Genomic DNA, 19210 nt, shown 5'->3' with positions numbered 1-19210 from the left:
TATGATATAAAAGATAATATATGCAAGATAGTGCTTGGATAAACAAAAAAGCGAATTTGTTATTTACTATTACAATAATATTTTTTTATTTTTTATTTTTGAAAATATATATCAAGTATATTGTAAAACTTTCACCTTCTAACATACTAACACATTTAATTTCCTACTACAAGTTTGGGCTTATTTAAGTACTTTAATTTAATTTTCTTCTGCTAAAAAGATCTTGGGACATTTTTAGTGTAAGAAATTTAATTATGTTAGATTTTTAGATTACTAATGATATTGTATGCTTATATATTCATTCTTTGTTCAATCTTAATTTCCATTTTTAAGAATGTTTGATCATGTTGTCACACAAGTAAAAAGAGTGGAAAGAATATATATATATATATATATATACGCCCTTTTTCACGCCTTTCCAAAATATATTGTTCACACTTTTATAGTAATTTTGTAACATGGTATTTAAAATTTAGTAATGTCGTTACACTAATTTTGGTATTAATAAGGAATTATGTCAATAAAGTTATGAATTTATGATGTTATAATTTGACAAAACGGCTGATTTGACAAAAATATTTACCAAAACGGCTAATTACGAATTTTAATGGATCTTTTACCAAAACGGCTAATTTGACAAAAGTATTTACCAAAACGGCTAATTATGAATTTAATTCCAAAACTAGCTAAATTATTGACTTAAAATCAAATTAGCTATTTATTTTTCTTTTGAACCAATTTTGTTTAGTGTTCATTTTATTGATGTTTTTTTTTAAAAAAAATTTGTTTTTAGGATTTTTTTTTAAAGTTGGAAAATTTAACGATATGCGGAGTACAATATACTAATTTTTTCGGCTAGATCATATCATTTAAATTTGGAATTTCAAATAGTATTGTTCTATCAATACTACCACAAATTTATGTAATGATAAGGATTTTTAAGGTATTGTTCATTTTTTTCATGCCTATAAATTGTATACTTTTGTTAATGTCAGCTAATTTGAATATTTTTTAGTTTAATGTTTATAATAAATCAAATTTACATGTAGTGATACATTATGGTAAACAATGAATATGTTCTTAGTTTTTTTATTTTTATTTTTTGTTAATTAATTAGAAATTTGGAATAATTTTTTGAGTTTTGATTTTCCCTAATTTTTTTAAAAATGTTGATGCTTGCACCTCTGAAAAAAGTAGAGTCTCCAAAGAATTGTTGCAAAAATATTATATTGAATGTTATTTTCAAATTAATGGGATTCTTTTTTTTGGTGCAAAAGAGGGGAGAACCCCTAACAAAATAAAAGCACACTAACAGAAATTAAAAAATAAAAAAAAAAAAAAAAAAAAAAAAAAAACAAACAAAACAGAAACACAAAAGCACACCCTACGAAAAACGATCTAGCTACCCTCTCATCATTGGATATCTTAAACTATGGCATTCGAATTTCCAAAAAAAAATACTAAAAACCGAAAAATAGAAAAAAAATAACTAATTTTTTTTCTTTAAAAAAACTCATAAATTGAACCAAAGTAGCTCAAAGGAAAATAAGAAATAAATAATTTCCTTCCAAGTTAATAAGTTAGCTAATTTTGGAATTAATATATATACGCATATGTATATGTGTGTGTGCGCGCGCGCGCTACATGGAGAAGATTAGGTACATCTTCTCACAAGACCGTGACCTAAACTATCAAAGAGTAAAAAAATAAGAAAATTTACTATATAAAATTGGACTTATATCTTGAATTCTTGATGAGTTGGAGTAGAATAGCCGAGAGAGGCAACATTATTTAAAATGTGATTACCTAAAAAGTCATTACCTAAATGGACTAAATTATTGATAAATAAATTAACGATAAATCCTAGAATACGAAATTGATATTCTATGAGTACAAAAAGAAACAACATCTTACCTTAGAAGGTGCTTCAACGGAGGATGGAATATCAATGGAGATCGTGGAGTGCTCCTCGACGGGAATTTGATGAAGAGAGATCAAGCGGGAGACTAAGAGAAAGAGGAATATGATAGATGCTCCCAATGGCGGATCATCCAGGGGGGCATTAGGGGCCTGGCCCCCTGGTGAAGTCCAAAATGTTTTAGGTGATTATGAATATAGCATTATAGCCCAGTAAAAAGAATCATGTAAGAGTAGGCCCAACTTTAATGTATATGACTTCTTATATTTCTACAACTGCATGCCTAAGAGTCTAAGACCCACTTTTGAGTAATTTGAGCTTCCAACCTACTTTATCTCCTATTATCTAGATTCTCTAGCTATTCAGATTAATTTTATCTTAACCATTGGATGTACTAGATGTAATAGCAAAGTTTAGACTTATAACTACAATATTTAGCTTATTGATTTGACACTTGAGAAGTTAAGATTTTTGGGAATTGAGTGCACTTTTGTATCAAACATTAATCTTTTACATAGTATCAAAGGCCTATCGGTAAGTTATACTGAGTGTTCTTTTATTTTTTTTACAAGATTATATAGAGTGTTTTATACTTATTCAATTATTAATTGGTGTTCTAGATTCTAATGCAATGAAATCTGAACTTTTTTAATTAGAAATTTAGTGTTTTTTGTTGTAGTATTAATGTTATGATTCATAAAATGAAATCTAGAATATAGTTTATTTGATGTTATTTTTAATAAATGTAGCGATATGAATATTATTTATTTTTATTACTCTGGTTGTACTTTCGTAACACATTTAGTTTGATCTGACCCTCAAAGAATTATTTTCAAGATCCGCCATTGGATGCTCCCTAAATTATGTAACACTTTGATTTTATTTTAATTATTTTGTTTATTAATTTTCTTTTTTACTTTGATTTGATAAAAACTACATAGTACTCTATATTACTTTTGACTTTTACTACATACAATATATATATATTTTTTATTAACCACAATATTTATATATACTTCCTCTACTTTTTCAGTTTACACCATTTGACTTTTGCACTATTTATAAACTAAACGTTTACACCATTTGACTTTTGCACTATTTATAAACTAAACTTTGATTAATTTTGTGATTTATAACTACGATAAAACATAGTTATGCATGTGGGATCTTATTTGAATGGTGTCAAAGGTATATTTCCACTTTATTTTAAAAAAAAATATAAATAGAGTTTATATCTCCCTTTTTTCAATCATCAACAAGCTTGATCATCAAATAATCCTCTTCTCTCTCTTTAGCCTAAACACTAGCCACCTTATTCTCTCAAAATATTTCCCTTAAGCACTCCAAGGAGTTCATACAATACCCAAAGTTCTGTACTTTAACCAAGGCGTGAAAGGTATAATTAACTAAGGGTTTGGACCAAATCAAATCTAAATTTATTTAATTTATATTTCAATTTGATTTATATTTTTATTGAAGTTACTAACAGTTTATTCATGATGTAGCAATTCAAAGAAACGCGGAAAGTGAGTAATTAATCACTTAATTACTCTTATTTTTATTCTTGTTGCTAGTATCATGATTTTATTATTTATATTTGATTTGACTAACCATTTATTGTTAAATTGCTTCCAATATTAATGTTTATTCTATTGTTATTATGATCACTATATTTCATGTTAAAGGGAATATGTAATTAAAAATCACGCTTAATAAGATAATTTGGACAACCGGTTTAGGATCCTTTTAATCTTGTTATTAAACCAAGTGATCACAATATTTTAGAATTATATGTTGCATTAATATTCAACCAATTTAGCTTAATAATAGTTTGGAGCGAATTAAATATTTTGTTTGTATGCCTTTGAGATCGCAGGAATCACTTTTCACTATAAGAATCGAGTAGAGGCCAATACGGACGAATGTGACTCCATGACTCACTTCGTACCATCATCCCTGATCCTCCTTTTCGTGGTTCCGAACCATATGCAGTTAGTAATCTCATGGATTATGAATGGGGTGTAACCTTCACGAGCCAATCGTTGTTACCTATCGTTTTCCCTTTATTCGTGGTTGCCTTTTATGATCCGTGAACGGTTTACAAGTTCCTTAAAAACTTGTTGGCGGCTCCCTACTTTCCTTGTCCTTAATAGTATATGTCAATTCTCACTTCCTATGAGTGTCAAGCATATTCACAACATGCTTTAACGTAGGCGCACTTCGAGCGACGCCTACAATCATGCAAATTTACATAAGATTGATAAATAAATTCATTCTTATGCACACTCATCACTCTAAATAGATACGCAGTACAAAGTATAATCAGGGGCGGAATCAGGGGGGTTGGGCTAGGCCATGGCCACCCCCTTGATTTTATATAAAAATTAATTGTCATACAATTATGAGTATATGTGGTAGTTAGCTCAGTTGGTTATGCATATGTTGTTCAACTTATGTGTCATTTTTTTTACAGGAGTTCGATACTTGCTGCTGACAATATTTTTTTAATTATTTCATTCATTGTATGCTTGGTAATCATGCATACATCACTTTTTACTATCCTAAATTCACAAAATTTGCTAGTGGGCTCAAAGAAGACTCTTTTTTTTTGGAAATTTTACTACGTTATTATTTTTGTACAGAGAAGGATTTTTAACTTAAATTAATTAAAAAAAAATAGCTGTTACTTTTAAATTTTCACATATATTTGAAGACGGTTAAAATCTTACGTATTGTCCATTGTCCAATGAGAAATTAGAAGATGCATTGAGTTAAAATAAACATAATTGATTTTGGCCCCCCTAAAGAAATTTTTCTGGTTCCGCCACTGAGTATAATTAATAGTATATATATTATGCTTGCATGAGTGTGCTATGAATTTGTGACTTTAAATTAATTGTCAAATATCTTGTCAACAAACCAAAAAAAAAAAAAAAAAAAAAAGTTGTCAAATAAATAGTTTGGTTATAGGTGTAGAAAAAGTTTACAAACTTGTTATAATATATAATTCGGAAATTTTGGGTTTATTAGCAGTTTTGTAACAAAATATTATAGCAAAAATTGAATTATATATAGTTTGTCTTGTTGATTGTATTATTCATAAAGAATCACAATACAACCATTTATATTACAAGTCTAGAGCATATGCAATAGGCATATGGTAATAAGGATTGGAAAAATATAATATACAAAATAAGAGAATATACTCTCCTTGATTAAGCATTAATCTAAAGTCAAATGATATGGAATAAATCACTAAACATATGTTGAATATTCGTAAATAATATTAATTGAGACAATATTAAGAAAATCAAGGATATTAATTCGAGTATCCCTAATAATAGTTTGACAATTATACATTTTACCAACAAAAAAAAGGTCACGTGTCAGCTTTGGAGTTAGTGTACCCTGTTTTAGTATTATATATATATATATATATATATATATATATATATATATATATATAACTCAATATTCTAGCGTATACATAAAATAGAAGAAACATGCTTAATAAGGGTATGTTCTCTTCGGCTTATTTTCAGTTTAGTTCAGATCAGCTCTAATAAGTTCAGTTCAGTTCAGCTTAGCTCAGTCAATCAGAACATGCCTTAAAACAAAATTAGTAGTCCAATTTGAACTTCACTCACTAATAGTCATTTGGTCCACAATGACCTTTTTGCAGATCGAACATAGCAATTCAAAGAGTTATATGTAGTGTACATACCTTAGCTATCTTATAGGTTAATACCATATATACCAAAAAATAACAAAGCTAAAGAAAAAAAAAATCAATGCGGATGTTATATATATTTAAAGATAAATAGATGGTAGGGTGAATTATGTTAAAGTTGGGTTAGTTTACACATTTGTCGAAACACAACCTTGACCATCAGTATCATTAATGAAATATTTGTAAAATTACAATAAGTATTATAAAAGTAGACATTGTGAGATTATAAGTGATTAATCCAATAACATACTACGGAATACATGTTAACATTTACCTATTTTATAAAAGTATTAGTTAAAAAAATAAGTCAAAGATAATAATGTATAGTTAATGTAAAATTCCTAGGATACATTTTTTTAAAAAAAAATGAAAGGAGTATATTAGTAGGGTTTGAATTACGGAGTTATGATGATTAGCTTCAAAAATCAACAATGGATATGCATTGAGATTATATGTTATTAATCCAATAACATACTACGGAATACATGTTAACATTTACCTATTTTATAAAAGTATTAGTTAAAAAAATAAGTCAAAGCTAATAATGTATGATTAATGTAAAATTCCTAGGATACATTTTTGAAAAAAAAAATGAAAGGAGTATATTAGTAGGGTTTGAATTAAGGAGTTATGATGATTAGCTTCAACAATCAACAATGGATATGCATTAAATATTACAATAGTGTATTCATCTCATTGATCTCAATCTGTTTCATTCTTTACTGTATCCTTTTTCAGTACACTTATTTGAATTTATTACAGGTTTTGCAAAAGCTAGTGAGAACAAGTCACATAGGACTTTGATTCATTTTTATTCAAGTAATTGAGATGAAAAAATACATACATATACGTACATTCACTATATTGTACTTACTTTATATATAATTATGCTTCAAAGATGAGAAATGAGATCCATCATGCAAGTTCGAGGGTGACACTTAACTTGTAGTGGGTGAAGCTTGGTCATGGTAACACCTCCGGCTTCCTTCATATCAATTAATTCATGGCTAACACGGCTCCATTCGAAACACTGGATCATTGTCGCGATAGCTAACCAAATTACCTTACTAGCCAAATGTTCCCCTGGGCAAACCCTCCTTCCGATACCAAAAGGTATAAACTTTCACCCTAATATATTCCTATCAACTCCCTCAAATCTCTCTGGCTTGAATTTTCGTGGTTCGTCCCATATACTTGGATCATTGTGTATCGCCCATATGTTACACACGAGCATTGAGCCCTGTGGTATGAGGTAGCCTCCTACTCGGTAATCACTTATAGATTCTCGAGGTAACCCTAAAGGTCTGGGCAGGGTACATTCTCAATGTTTCGTTCACGATGCATTGGATATAAGGGAGGTTGCTCTTATCATATTCTTCTACTAAACGTTTGTGTCCTACTTTTGAGTCGATCTCGGATTGTGCTTTCTTGAGGGTTTCAGGATTGTTGAGAAGGAGGGAAAGCGCCCATACTAAAGTTGCTGCTGAAGTATCTGTTCCAGCTTGGAAGAGGCCCTATATATAAGATGTGATGACATGCATAAGTAACTTACATGATATCTTTTATTTTGTGATAAAAAAAATCGCATAAAAGTGTAAAATAATATTCATGTACATCAAACAATTTAAGATTAGTTTATAACCTACTTTGAGGCTAACTTTAAACATGTTATAATTTTTGTGTAACACAGATTCTTATATGTGGTTGGCCACACGGTGTGGTCAGACATCATAGGGGTTGCTTCGTTAGTGTAATAGGGTTACTTGGTCAGTGTTAAAGGAGTCACTCGGTCAGTGATATAGGGTTACTCGATCATTATTACGAGTATTACTTGGTCAGTTTATAGGAGTTATTTTGTTCTTTAATAAGTGGCCGTAAGCCACACACAAGAAGAGTTGTTCATGTAAATAGGTTTAAAAATAGCGTTTATGAGCTAGGATAATTTTATAACTTTTACATGTTGGGATCAGATATATTTTTATTCTTTTTAACATAACAATCTTCTATAAAAAAAAGAAAGTGAAATTTATTTATGTTAGGGTAACTTTTGGTCATTTTAGGCTAATTAATTTTACCAATGTACAATAGTGATTGTACATCGGGTTTATATAGAACCTTGTCTTGTGATAATATTAACACCTTATGCATTTTTTATTTCAACTTATTTTTACTTATTTCATAAATAATAAGTTCACATCATATTAGAAAACATAAGTTTAGATCTGATCAGATCAAAAAATAAATTCAGATTAGATCAAATTAGAAAAAATAAGTTCAAATAAAATCATCGTTTTTATGTGCAAGCCCAAAGTAAAGGATGTAAAAATATCAATTTTAAGGAGAATTGCAAAAAATCAATCAGGCTTTAATGATTCATGATACTCCCTCCGTGTTTTTTTAAGTGTTAAGTTTGACCGGCACATAGTTTTAGACAATTTAATTGACTTAAATAAAATAAGAGGTAAGTGGGGCAGTTGGAGTATTAAAAAATTATAAAAGAAAGATAGTGGGATTAATAGTTTATTGAAAAGTAATGAATGTGTGAGGAAAGATATAATAAAAAAAAATTAGTAGTGAGTTTGGGTGGGGACCATAAGAGGAGAGAGATATACTATTTTAATGTAGCTTTTTGGCAAAAAAGGAAGTGTAACACTTACTAAAACACGGCCGGATTTGGTAAATGTAACAATTATTAAAACATGAAGGGAGTAGTAGAATTGCAAAAATCAATTACAGCAATAATTTTAACAACAATAAGAATATTAGAACACTTTGAAGGAGGACTTGCATAAATTGAGGATTTGAGGAGGGGTGGTGGTTCGAGGGGAAGGGGATATGCGGCGAGAGTGGGGAAGGTTGGCGCATCGTCAAGGGAGGGGCTGGGCGCGGGCGCCAGTGTGGGTGGAGGCGGGGGAGAGCGGCTGGTCGGTGGCGATTGGGTGGAGCTTGTTCAAAAAGTGAGAAAGGTAAGGATGAAGAAAGAGAGGGGAATGAAAATGATTATCATGATGAGGATAGTATTGGCTGGGTTTGAGTGAGGGCATTTTAGGAATTTGAGTGTATTAAGTTAGAAAATTTTAGGAATTTCAATTTTTTATTTTAAAAAAATGTTAACCATAGTTAAGGATTCACTAAATTGTTTCATTAAGTTCATCGTTGAATAATTATAACTAGTTAAAGTTTACTAAAGATAATAAGAGTTTTTACAATTTACCACTGAGAAAATAAAAAAAAATACAGTGTTACCAAAGAGAATTTCCCAAAAAGTTATGAAAATTATATACTACCTCATATTCTTATTATGTGCAATAAAGGAATATTTTATATCTCACAAATAATGAAATAATACCCCTTTGTTGCACATAATAAGAAACGAAGATAATATTAATAAAACACACTATTACGAATCTAACAAGACCGCGCTAGATATATTTTTTCTCTATAGATTATCGTACACTTACAATAAATAAGCCCTAAATCAAGCTGAATTACCAATTAACAACATAAATCTAATGTATATAAATAAAGTAGGCATTTTAGGAGAGCATTGGGAGCGCCACATAAGAAAATGTATATTTTCGACCAATTAAAAATTAGATATCTATTTTATTTTAGAATTAAAAAAATCACTCGCCACTTAAACAAAAGTGACGAATGAAATTTTAAATTTTTGCCACGTAGGTAAAAACGACGAATAGTAATTTATTAAGATTTTAATTATTTAAGAACACTAAATTTTATCATTTTTATTTGTTAAAAAACTAAAAATTATCTTTAGATATTAGGATTTATATTATTTAAAAAACTAATAATTATATTTTGTTATTTAAAAAATATAAATTATCATTTGATGTTAATGGTTTTATGTAAATATTTGATGATATGATATTTTCATACAAAATTTTAAAACTTATAATGCAAGAAAAAAATTAAGAGATCGCCAAAAAAATATTTATATACAAAATTTATATAAAAATTCGTGCATCGCACGCCACATAAGCAAAAGTAATATTTCGACCAATGAAAAATTAGATTTATATATTAATTTAGAATTTAAATTTTCATCGCCATTTAAGAAAAAATTAACAAATGAAATTTGAGTATTGAAAACAAAAAAATAGTAATTTAAGATTTAAATTATGAAAAAAAAACAAAAATTATCTTTTTTATTATCTTTTACATTAGGATTTATATTATTTTAACAAATAATTAGAAATTAAAAAATATATTTTGATTTAATGATTTTATCTAACTATCCGATGAATGAGATAATATTTATTTCAATTTATAAATTCAATTTTTATATACGTAAAATTTGAATAGGAATAATTTAAAACTTAACAAAACATTTTACCTTAAATTAATGTTAAAATAATAGAATAGAAAATTAAAAAAAAATATTAAGAATTTACAAAAAAAATATACAAAATGAAATATTTAAAAAATGTGCATCGCACGGGCTTACATCTAGTTAATATGCTATTTTAAGATAAAACTAGTGTATGGCGAAATGCCACTCATTATCTAGGAGTTTTAATAATAATAATATAGTTAAAAAAAATAGAGTACAAGAAATTTTGGTTACACGTGTACAATAATTTTACGATAAATTGCTCACCCCATTGTAGGGTAACTTTACTTACTTTGGAGTTCTATAGTATGTTGTGATGCTTGTCTTTTCGATCACATTAGGAGTATTTTTATGACGCAAAATTCTAATACTAAAGAATTACTTTATCCATACAAAATGTATAGTTTTATTATTTACTGGATATTGGAATAACTTTAAATTATTGTAAGCTATATGTCTTGTATGAAGCGAATTGAAATTACGTTAATTTTATTGAAAAATGATTTTTCTTAGGGGTGAGGGTAACTTTAACAATTTTTATGGTAACTTTAACCTCCTATATGGCTAGGGTACGTAACTTTTAGTTTTGTAATGATTTTGATTGTATTTAAATGTGTATTTTCTAATGAATACATGTTAAAAGGATGATTTGATGGTAGCCTTTTGAAAAGTGACTACCACAAGCTTAATGACATGGCGTAATTTAATTGGATGTCACAAGTTATGTCATCTTTGACTTTTCAAAGCCTTTTTTAATTAAAATTCATTTCTTTAAATTCTGAAAATCTTTTTTTAATTTTCGAAAATCATATTTTGTAATTTCAGAAATTCTTTTTTTGATTTAATCATTAATTTCAGAAAATCAAAATTAAATTTAAAATCAAAATTAAAAAAGTAAAAACAAAAAATGATCTTCATTGTGCGTTCTTCATTGTTCTTCATTTCTTCATCCAAAATTAAATCTTTCATGCAAATTTGTCACTATTATTCACTAATTCGTTCAATATTCCAGTCTAAAGTTTGATTTTAAATTTTGTTCATCAAATCGAATTTTTCAGTTTCCAATTTTTAGATTTTTGTTCTCACAAAATATCAGCGAAACCGCATTATAACGTATTTGTTAACGATGAATTACCCGCATAGGTGTTTGGTTGTATCGCGGTGGTCGGTGGCATGGTGGTTTAGGTTTAATGATTAATGTTTTTCAGAATGTTTGATTGAAGAAGACAACAATAATTCGTTTTTTTATCCCTGTTTGATCCGTAATAATATAAATATGTGGTTGCAAATTTGTTTGTGGCTTAGGTAATGACCATAAACTCGTTATGTCATTACCTTTGAAAAACATTGTTTAATATTTTGTAAAAGATTATTATGCTATTTTTCGGGTATTGTCAAATTCGGTTTTTTTCTCTCTCTCACGACATACTTATTTTCCTCCACTAGCTCTTGTGCAATTTAATTAATTAATTAATTAATTAATTTTATATAGAACTTCATTCTTTGCTTTCCCTAATTCAATTCAAATTCAACAATTGAGTACTCTTGAACTTCCATCATGCTAGTGGATGAAAACGTGTATGTCGTGATATAGAGTAAAAAGCTGATTTGACAATAACTGGCATAATAATCTTTTACAAAATAAAAAGATTTCAAATAATATAAATAAAGCACTACTATTTTCCAAAGGTAATGACCTAACAAGGTTAAGGTCGTTATCAAAGGCACAAACAAGTTTGCAACAAATTATTTACATTTTTACGGATCAAACAGGGACGAAAATAAAAAAAGAATTGTCGTCTTCTCCAAGCATACATTTGGAAAAATATCAATCATTCAACCTAAACCTCCATGCCGACGACCGTCGCGATATAACCAAACACCTATGCGTGTAATTCATCCTTAACAAATACATTATAATGCGGTTTTGGTTGAGATTTTGTAAACACAAAAATCTAAAAATTAAAAAATGAAAACTTCGAATTGCTACAAAACGAATTGATGAACAAAATTAAACATCGGACTTCGGAATGAAACATTGAACTAATTAGTGAATAATTGTGACAAATTTACATTAAAGTTTTAATTTTGGATAGTGAAATGAAGAACAATGAAGAACGGACAATGAAGAACAATCTTTGTTATTAATTTTTTTATCTTGATTTTTAATTAAATTTTGATTTTCTGAAATTAATTATTAAATCAAAATAAGAATTTTTGAAATTATAAAATATGATTTTCGGAAATTGAAAAATGAATTTTAGAATTTAAAGAAATGAATTTTAATTATAAAGGGCTTTGAAAAGTCAAAGATGACATAGCTTATGACATCCAATTAAATTATGTCACGTCATTAGACTTGTGGTAGTCTTTTCTCAAAAGACTACTATAAAATTTTCAATGTTATAAAAGCTAATATGATTAATCTAATACATTATAAGTGTTTTTCCAAGAGTAAAATGTATGTTACAAAAATGTAACTTTTATAGTATATAAAGGTAAATTTAACCCGTTTTATAATAATTTAACGAAAGTCTGCCTTAAATAATAATTTGTGTGTTTTCAGTTAACTCTAAATATAAAATACAAATATTTATACTAGTATTAAACTCTATCTGAAATTTTTGAAAAAAAAAAAATACAAGAAACTTACCAAGATGAAGTATCTGATCAACTCATCTGTATAATATGGCGGATCCTTTTTTTGTAAGGACAACAAAACATGCAACATTGACCTCTTTCTATCCTCAATTAATCTTCCTTCCTCCTCCATATTCTTATGCTCTTTTAACATTACTTTCATGATCTCATTGCATTCTTCTTTGATCGTCTTTAGGATATTCTCGTTTGACCAATAAAACAGCTTAAACAACTTTAAGATAGGCAAGAAATCTTCTAAATTTGAAACCCCACTCCTATTAAAACTTTGCTTTACAAGTTCCTCAAACCTTCTAAAACATCCTATCCCTTCATCATCTCCCTCTTCAAAGTTACTCTTCCCTATTACCAACTTCATCATGTTGTCTAAGGTTAGCCCAAATAAGGCTGACTTCATTTCTACCACATCGTCTACACTACTACTTTGTAACTTCATAACCCTACGGATAAAGGATCGGGCCACATTGGCTCGAATCCCTGATAGGATTTGTAGCCGTTTAGGAGATAGAATCTCAACGGCTGCAATCCTACGTAAGTTTTTCCAATGGGCCCCATATGGGGCCCATGCAATAGTTGTGAAGTTATTTCCATTGTACTTTCCGGAGAGGAGCTTAGGCCGGTTCACAAAAACATCATTCCGGACTAAGCACTCCTCCACAATAGAAGGGGATGACACAAGCACAACACGTCGAGTTCCAAACTTGAGATAGAGAATTGGACCATATTGGGCGGCCAAACAAGCTAGAGAAAGGTGGAGGGGCTTCTTAAAGAGGTAGAGGTGGCCAATGACGGGGAAAGAGAGAAAAGGGCTTGGTGGTAGTTTGATCTTGAGATTGTAGCGTAGGATTGTATGCTTAAGAGTGTAGTACGTGGCTAGGAAGAATGCTACATACTTAGTAACTATGACAATTGTGTTATATATATCACTATTAATTGTAAGCAATTGCATCTTTTGGGCGTTGTTGTATGGATTTATGCCTACGTTGTGTCACAAATTTATAGCATGAATGATTAAGGTCCCCATATGAAAAATCATTAAGATGCTCAATTATTGTAGGTTTTCATTCAATGGCTTGTTTAAATCGGCTCATTAACTCACGGGGCAATGTGACATTTTGTAATTATAACTTTCTTGTTTTACACGGAAAAAATTCATGTAAGAAATAAAATCCTTCCTAAACCACCGCCCCCATCCCCCTCTTTATTTTTTTGATAAGGAACCTTCCTATCCCTTATTGGCTTATGGCAATATACTACCTCCAATTTTTTAGTTGACACATTTTTATTAAGAAAATTTGTCAAAAAAAAATCTTTTAAAAGCACCCTTTTGTCCAAAAAAAAAAAACCTTTTAAAAGCTTTTTAGTTAAAAAAAACCACAACCTCAATTTTTTTGCAAGGAGAAACTTGTTTCAGTAATTGTCCTCTAATTCACTTAATTAGTCTCTTATTTTGTTTTCTTTCTTTTAATCACTCTCTAACCCACCTATTTATGAGTAATAATTAAATTAAATTAAAAAAAAACTACCACCTCCCAACCACTAGCCAACCACCACCTCCCAACCACTAGCTTAGCCAACCATCCCCACCCCCATTGGACCCATCGCCCAGATCCCCCACCACCGGCGATCTACCTCCACCACCGGCCGACCATCCCTTTCTTATCCCCGGCGGCGACCACCACAAGTAAGCAATTTTCAATTTTTGGCTCTAAATTGCTCAAATCAAGTCCAAATCAATTGAAATTTGCTTCCAAATTATCCTACCATCATATACACATATAATCAAAGCCAAAATAAACATCAATTGCAAGCAATATGTACAAATTTAGAAACCCCCAAATCGATTTTTCTAGGGTTTATGGACAAATTAAAAATTGCAAAGTTCAAGCACATTATAAGATAAAATCGAAGCAAAAATGCATTGATTGTGTGCGAAAACTTGATTTGAAGCTTCCAAAAAGATCCTAGAAAATTTGGGTTGTGTGTTTGAGAGTGTTTGAGGGAGAAATGAAAGGTAGATGTTCGAAGGGAGGGGCCGGGGAGGTGGAGGGTTGCAGCAGGCCGGTGGTAAGGGGGGTTGACCGAAGGTTGAGGTGGGTCGCCGGGGATGAGAGGTTGTAGGTGGCGTGGGGGAGGAGGGTTGCTACAGTGGGAGGAGGAAAGGAAAGGGATGCTGCAAGGGGAGGTTGAAAGGGAGGAGGGTGGTGGTTTTTGTTCTTTTTTTATTTTTATAAATTAATTTAGTTATAAAATTGTTAAGTGAGTACTAAATGGATAATTAGAATAAATTAGAAATTAATTACGTGGATTAGAGACACTTGGTTGTCATCAACAAAAAAAATTCACATTCGGGTTTTCTCTTGCCAAAATGTTAAAATTCGGGTTTCCTTTAGCTAAAAAGCTTTTAAAAGGTTTTTTTTTCGCAAAATGGTGTATCTAAAAGGTTTGTTTTTGACAAATTTGCCTTTTTTTTTTATCATGTTTTTCAATACACTATTTTAATGATTAGTATCTATAAATATCGATATTGTAAAATTTTCGTCTAACCTATCACTGATCGATCAACCCTTATAACACTGATCGAGTAACCTCATAACATTAACGAAGTAAGCTCTGTAACATTGACCGAGTAACCCCTATAACACTAGCAAAGTAATCAATATAATCACACGATGTGACCAGCCACATAAAAGGTTTTTTTTTTAAAATAAATAAATTGTATGTAGTTCCTAGAAGCATTTGATAAATATTATCTTTGATCCTTTATATAAATATCACAAACTCTTATATGTGGCTGACCATATCATATAATAACTAATATATAAAGCTAAACTTTTAGCCAGACCACGAGACAGTGACACTTGACAATTTTATTGTTCGCCAAGTGTCACACCACGTAGGCTATTAGATATTAGTATATGTTACATAGGATTTATTTAATTATAATTTTTTTTTGTAGAGTGTAGGATAAAATATTTGATAAATATAGATAGATTTTATAGGTTAATATTATTATTTTAGAGTTTTATTTTCAATAAAATTTGGATAGAGTTTAAAGATAAAATTTTTGGTTTAAAATTTTATTTTCAATAAAATACTAATATTTTGAATCCAAAGGACCGGGTTATATAATATAGATGTACCGTACAATTGTACTCTCATTCTCCTCCCTCAAAAAAGGAAAATAATCAAACAAACATGCTATTATATATAAGTATATAATATAATTGGTATCAAGTTTTAACATGCATCTAAGTAGAAAATGAAATGAGATCAACAGTTTAGACAACGGTTTTTTTTTTTTTTTTTTAATTGTGATCACTACTATCTAAAGTTGTGAAAATAGGATTGTAGAATCACAATGAGTAGAAAATTCAAATAACATAAATTTTTTTATTTTAAAATTCAATAAACAATTCGAGCATCGCACGGGTCCAAAACTAGTATATACTATATGTCTATATATATGTCTTCATTAAAAGTAAATCGGTTATATAAAATTTTTCTGTACATATTAATATTAGTGAATATATTACCTTACTTTTAATAAAATATGCTAAGTTGACAAACGTAGGATTTTATTTAATGAAATTGCCTTACAAATACACCCTTAATTGGTTTGGTTTCCAAAAAAATAAAATAAAATAAAAATAAATAAAAATACATACCCTTAATTTATAAAGATTTTCACAAATTTTTGTATGTGGCTGGTCACACGGTGTGGCCAGCCACAATTATTATTATTATTATTATTATTATTTTTTTAAAAAAAAAAAAATACCACAACTCTTCTCTCTCTTTTTTTTCTTATCTTCTTTTCCAAACCATACATCACCAACAACCATATCTCTACTATTCTACCACCTAGCATATTGAGAGAGATTGGAGCTCATAGCCTCATTAGTAATCCAGAGCAGGGAGATCTTTTGTATTGGCAGAATGGTACAAAAGGGAGGTTTACTATCAAATCAGCAGTACAAATAATTCGTAATGAGGTTGATGAGCAAGATGATGGATCATGGGATTTAATTTGGAGACTTAGAGTTCAACAACGAATGAGAGTGTTCCTGTGGTTAGTGTTCCGTGACAGAGTTATGACTAATGCAAATAGATTTAAGCGCTCAATAACTGAAGATCCTTGCTGTAAACTTTGCCATGAAGTAGAAGAAAATATTCTTCATGTGCTGAGAGATTGTAAGGCAGCTAGAGAGGTGTGGCGCCAAGTAGGAGGGCCTGCTAATTCTTCAAATTTTCGTTTTGGTACTTTGAAGCAGTGGCTAATTCGTAACATAAAGGTACAATTTCACAGCAATTTATCTCCTGAAATTTGGCCTACATATTTTGCTATTGTGATTTGGTGGATATGGAGATGTGCAGTTGCGTTTAACAGATCAACTGAAATCCCAATAGATATTAAACAATTCTTACTGGAAAGATTTGAGGAAGTATGGAGGGTTATGGGAGATGATATTTCGGATAACTCCCAAGTGGCTGCTAGAAGGGAAGCATTTATTAAGTGGCTTGCCCCGCCAGTTGGTTGGATGGCTTTGAACTCAGATGGAGCTGCTAAGGGATCTCCGGGACCAGCTGGAGGGGGTGGTATCATCAGGGATATAACGGGAAGAATGAGCTATGCATACTCTCTTAAGCTGGGTGACTGCAAGGCCTTCAAAGCAGAGGTCTTGGCAGCAGAATATGGACTTGAACTTGCTCGAAGAATGGAAGTGAAGAAGCTGCAATTGCAACTGGACAATAAAGCTTTGGTTCACATTCTCAGCAATGAAGATAATTATAATGGGGAATGCATTCATGATATAAATCATTGCAAGAATCTAATCAAGAAGCAAGATTGGGAAGTCGAAGTGAAACATATCTTTCGGGAAGCAAACCAAGCGGCAGATTGGCTAGCCAATCAAGGAGTAACTCAGAACAACAAAATTCAGTTGATTCAAGTCCATCCCCTAGCTTTAGGGCGTATTTTACATAATGATGTCGTAGGTGTGGCTTTGCCACGTTTTGTACCCCCTTAGTTTTTTTTATTTTGTTTTTTATTTACCGGGGCTTAGCCTCTCGTTTGCACCAAAAAAAAAAAAATCTCTACTATACCCATTTTCTCTCTCCTCTTTTCTTAGCTTCTTCTTCTTCAAGCCAAACCACACATCACCAACAACCATATCTCTACTCCACCCATTTTTTCTCTCCTCTTTGCCAAATTGCTACAATTAAAGCCCGAAATTGTAGAAATTGGGTGTTAAATTGCTGTGAAAAATTGTGATTAATTATCCTTAAAATCATCAACAACATTTGAAGTAGTGAAATTGGTGAGAACCAAAGAAATGTGAGCTCGTTTTCTTCGTGGAATCTTAGATCAAACATTCTACGCCAAAAATTGTAGGGTGTTACTAGTTTGGTTATGGGTACTTGTAGGTGTTACTGGTTTGGTCAGGGATTACATGTAGGGTGTTACTGGTTTGGTCAGGGGTTACTGGTTTGGTCAGGGGTTACATGTAGGGTGTTACTGGTTTAGTCAGGGGTTACTTGTAGGGTGTTACTGGTTTGGTGAAGGCGTTACTGGTTTGATCAGGTTACTTGTAGGGTGTTACTGGTTTTGGTCAGGGGTTACTTGTAGGGTGTTACTGATTTAGTTAGGGGTTACTTGTAGGGTGTTACTAGTTTTGCTCAAGATTTACTTGTAGGGTGTTACTGGTTTGGTTAGAGATGCTTGTAGAGTGTTACTAGTTTTGCTCAAGGGTTACTTGTAGGGTGTTACTGGTTTGGTATGGGGCTTACAAGTAACCGTTAAATAAGTAACAAGTAACCCTTGAATAAGTAATTCATACAAGTAACCTTTGAAGTAACTCATATAAGTAACCCCTGAATAAATAACTCATATGCAAGAGAGCATATGTTGAGGCGTCAGCGAGCAAGTAACCCTTGAATTAACCCATACAAGTAACCTCTGAAAAAAAAAAGTAACCCCTGAAAAAAAAAATACAACTAAATCTTGAAAAAAAAATTACAAGTAACCCCTGAAAAAAAAAATACAAGTAACTCTTGAAAAAACAAAAATACAAGTAACCCCTGAATAAGTAATCCATACAAGTAACCCCTGAAAAAAATAACAAGTAACCCTTGAATAAGTAATCCATACAGGTAACCTCTGCAAAAAAAAAATACAAGTAACATCTGAAAAAAAAAAAATACAAGTAACTCCTGAATATATAATCCATACAAGTAACCCTTGAAAAAAAAAATACAAGTAACCCCTAAATAAGTAATCTATACAAGTAACCCCTGAAAAAAAATACAAGTAACCCCTGGATAAATAATCCATACAAGTAACCCCTGAAAGAAAAAATACAAGTAACCCCTGAAAAAAAAAAATACAAGTCCGAAAAAAAAAAATACAATTAACCCTGACAAAACCAGTAACCCCGTTATGCGAGTGAATAGTAACCCCGTTATACTGTATAATCCGTTATTTTTACTGATATGGCAGCAGGCCACACGGTGTGACCTGCTGCACCAAAAAAGCTCTAAAAGATTTTTCACT

The 19210-nt window shown here is 30.5% G+C and overlaps 1 pseudogene; it reads right to left on the bottom strand.

Moving 5' to 3' along the window:
* Window positions 1–6315: 6315 nt before the first annotated feature.
* Window positions 6316–13708, bottom strand: LOC110740310 (annotated as a pseudogene).
* Between the last annotated feature and the right edge of the window lie 5502 nt (window positions 13709–19210).

The sequence above is a fragment of the Chenopodium quinoa genome, unplaced genomic scaffold (genome assembly GCF_001683475.1).
Source record: "Chenopodium quinoa cultivar QQ74 unplaced genomic scaffold, ASM168347v1, whole genome shotgun sequence".
NCBI lineage: Eukaryota > Viridiplantae > Streptophyta > Magnoliopsida > Caryophyllales > Amaranthaceae > Chenopodium > Chenopodium quinoa.
This window is presented reverse-complemented; position numbering and strand designations above follow the sequence as displayed.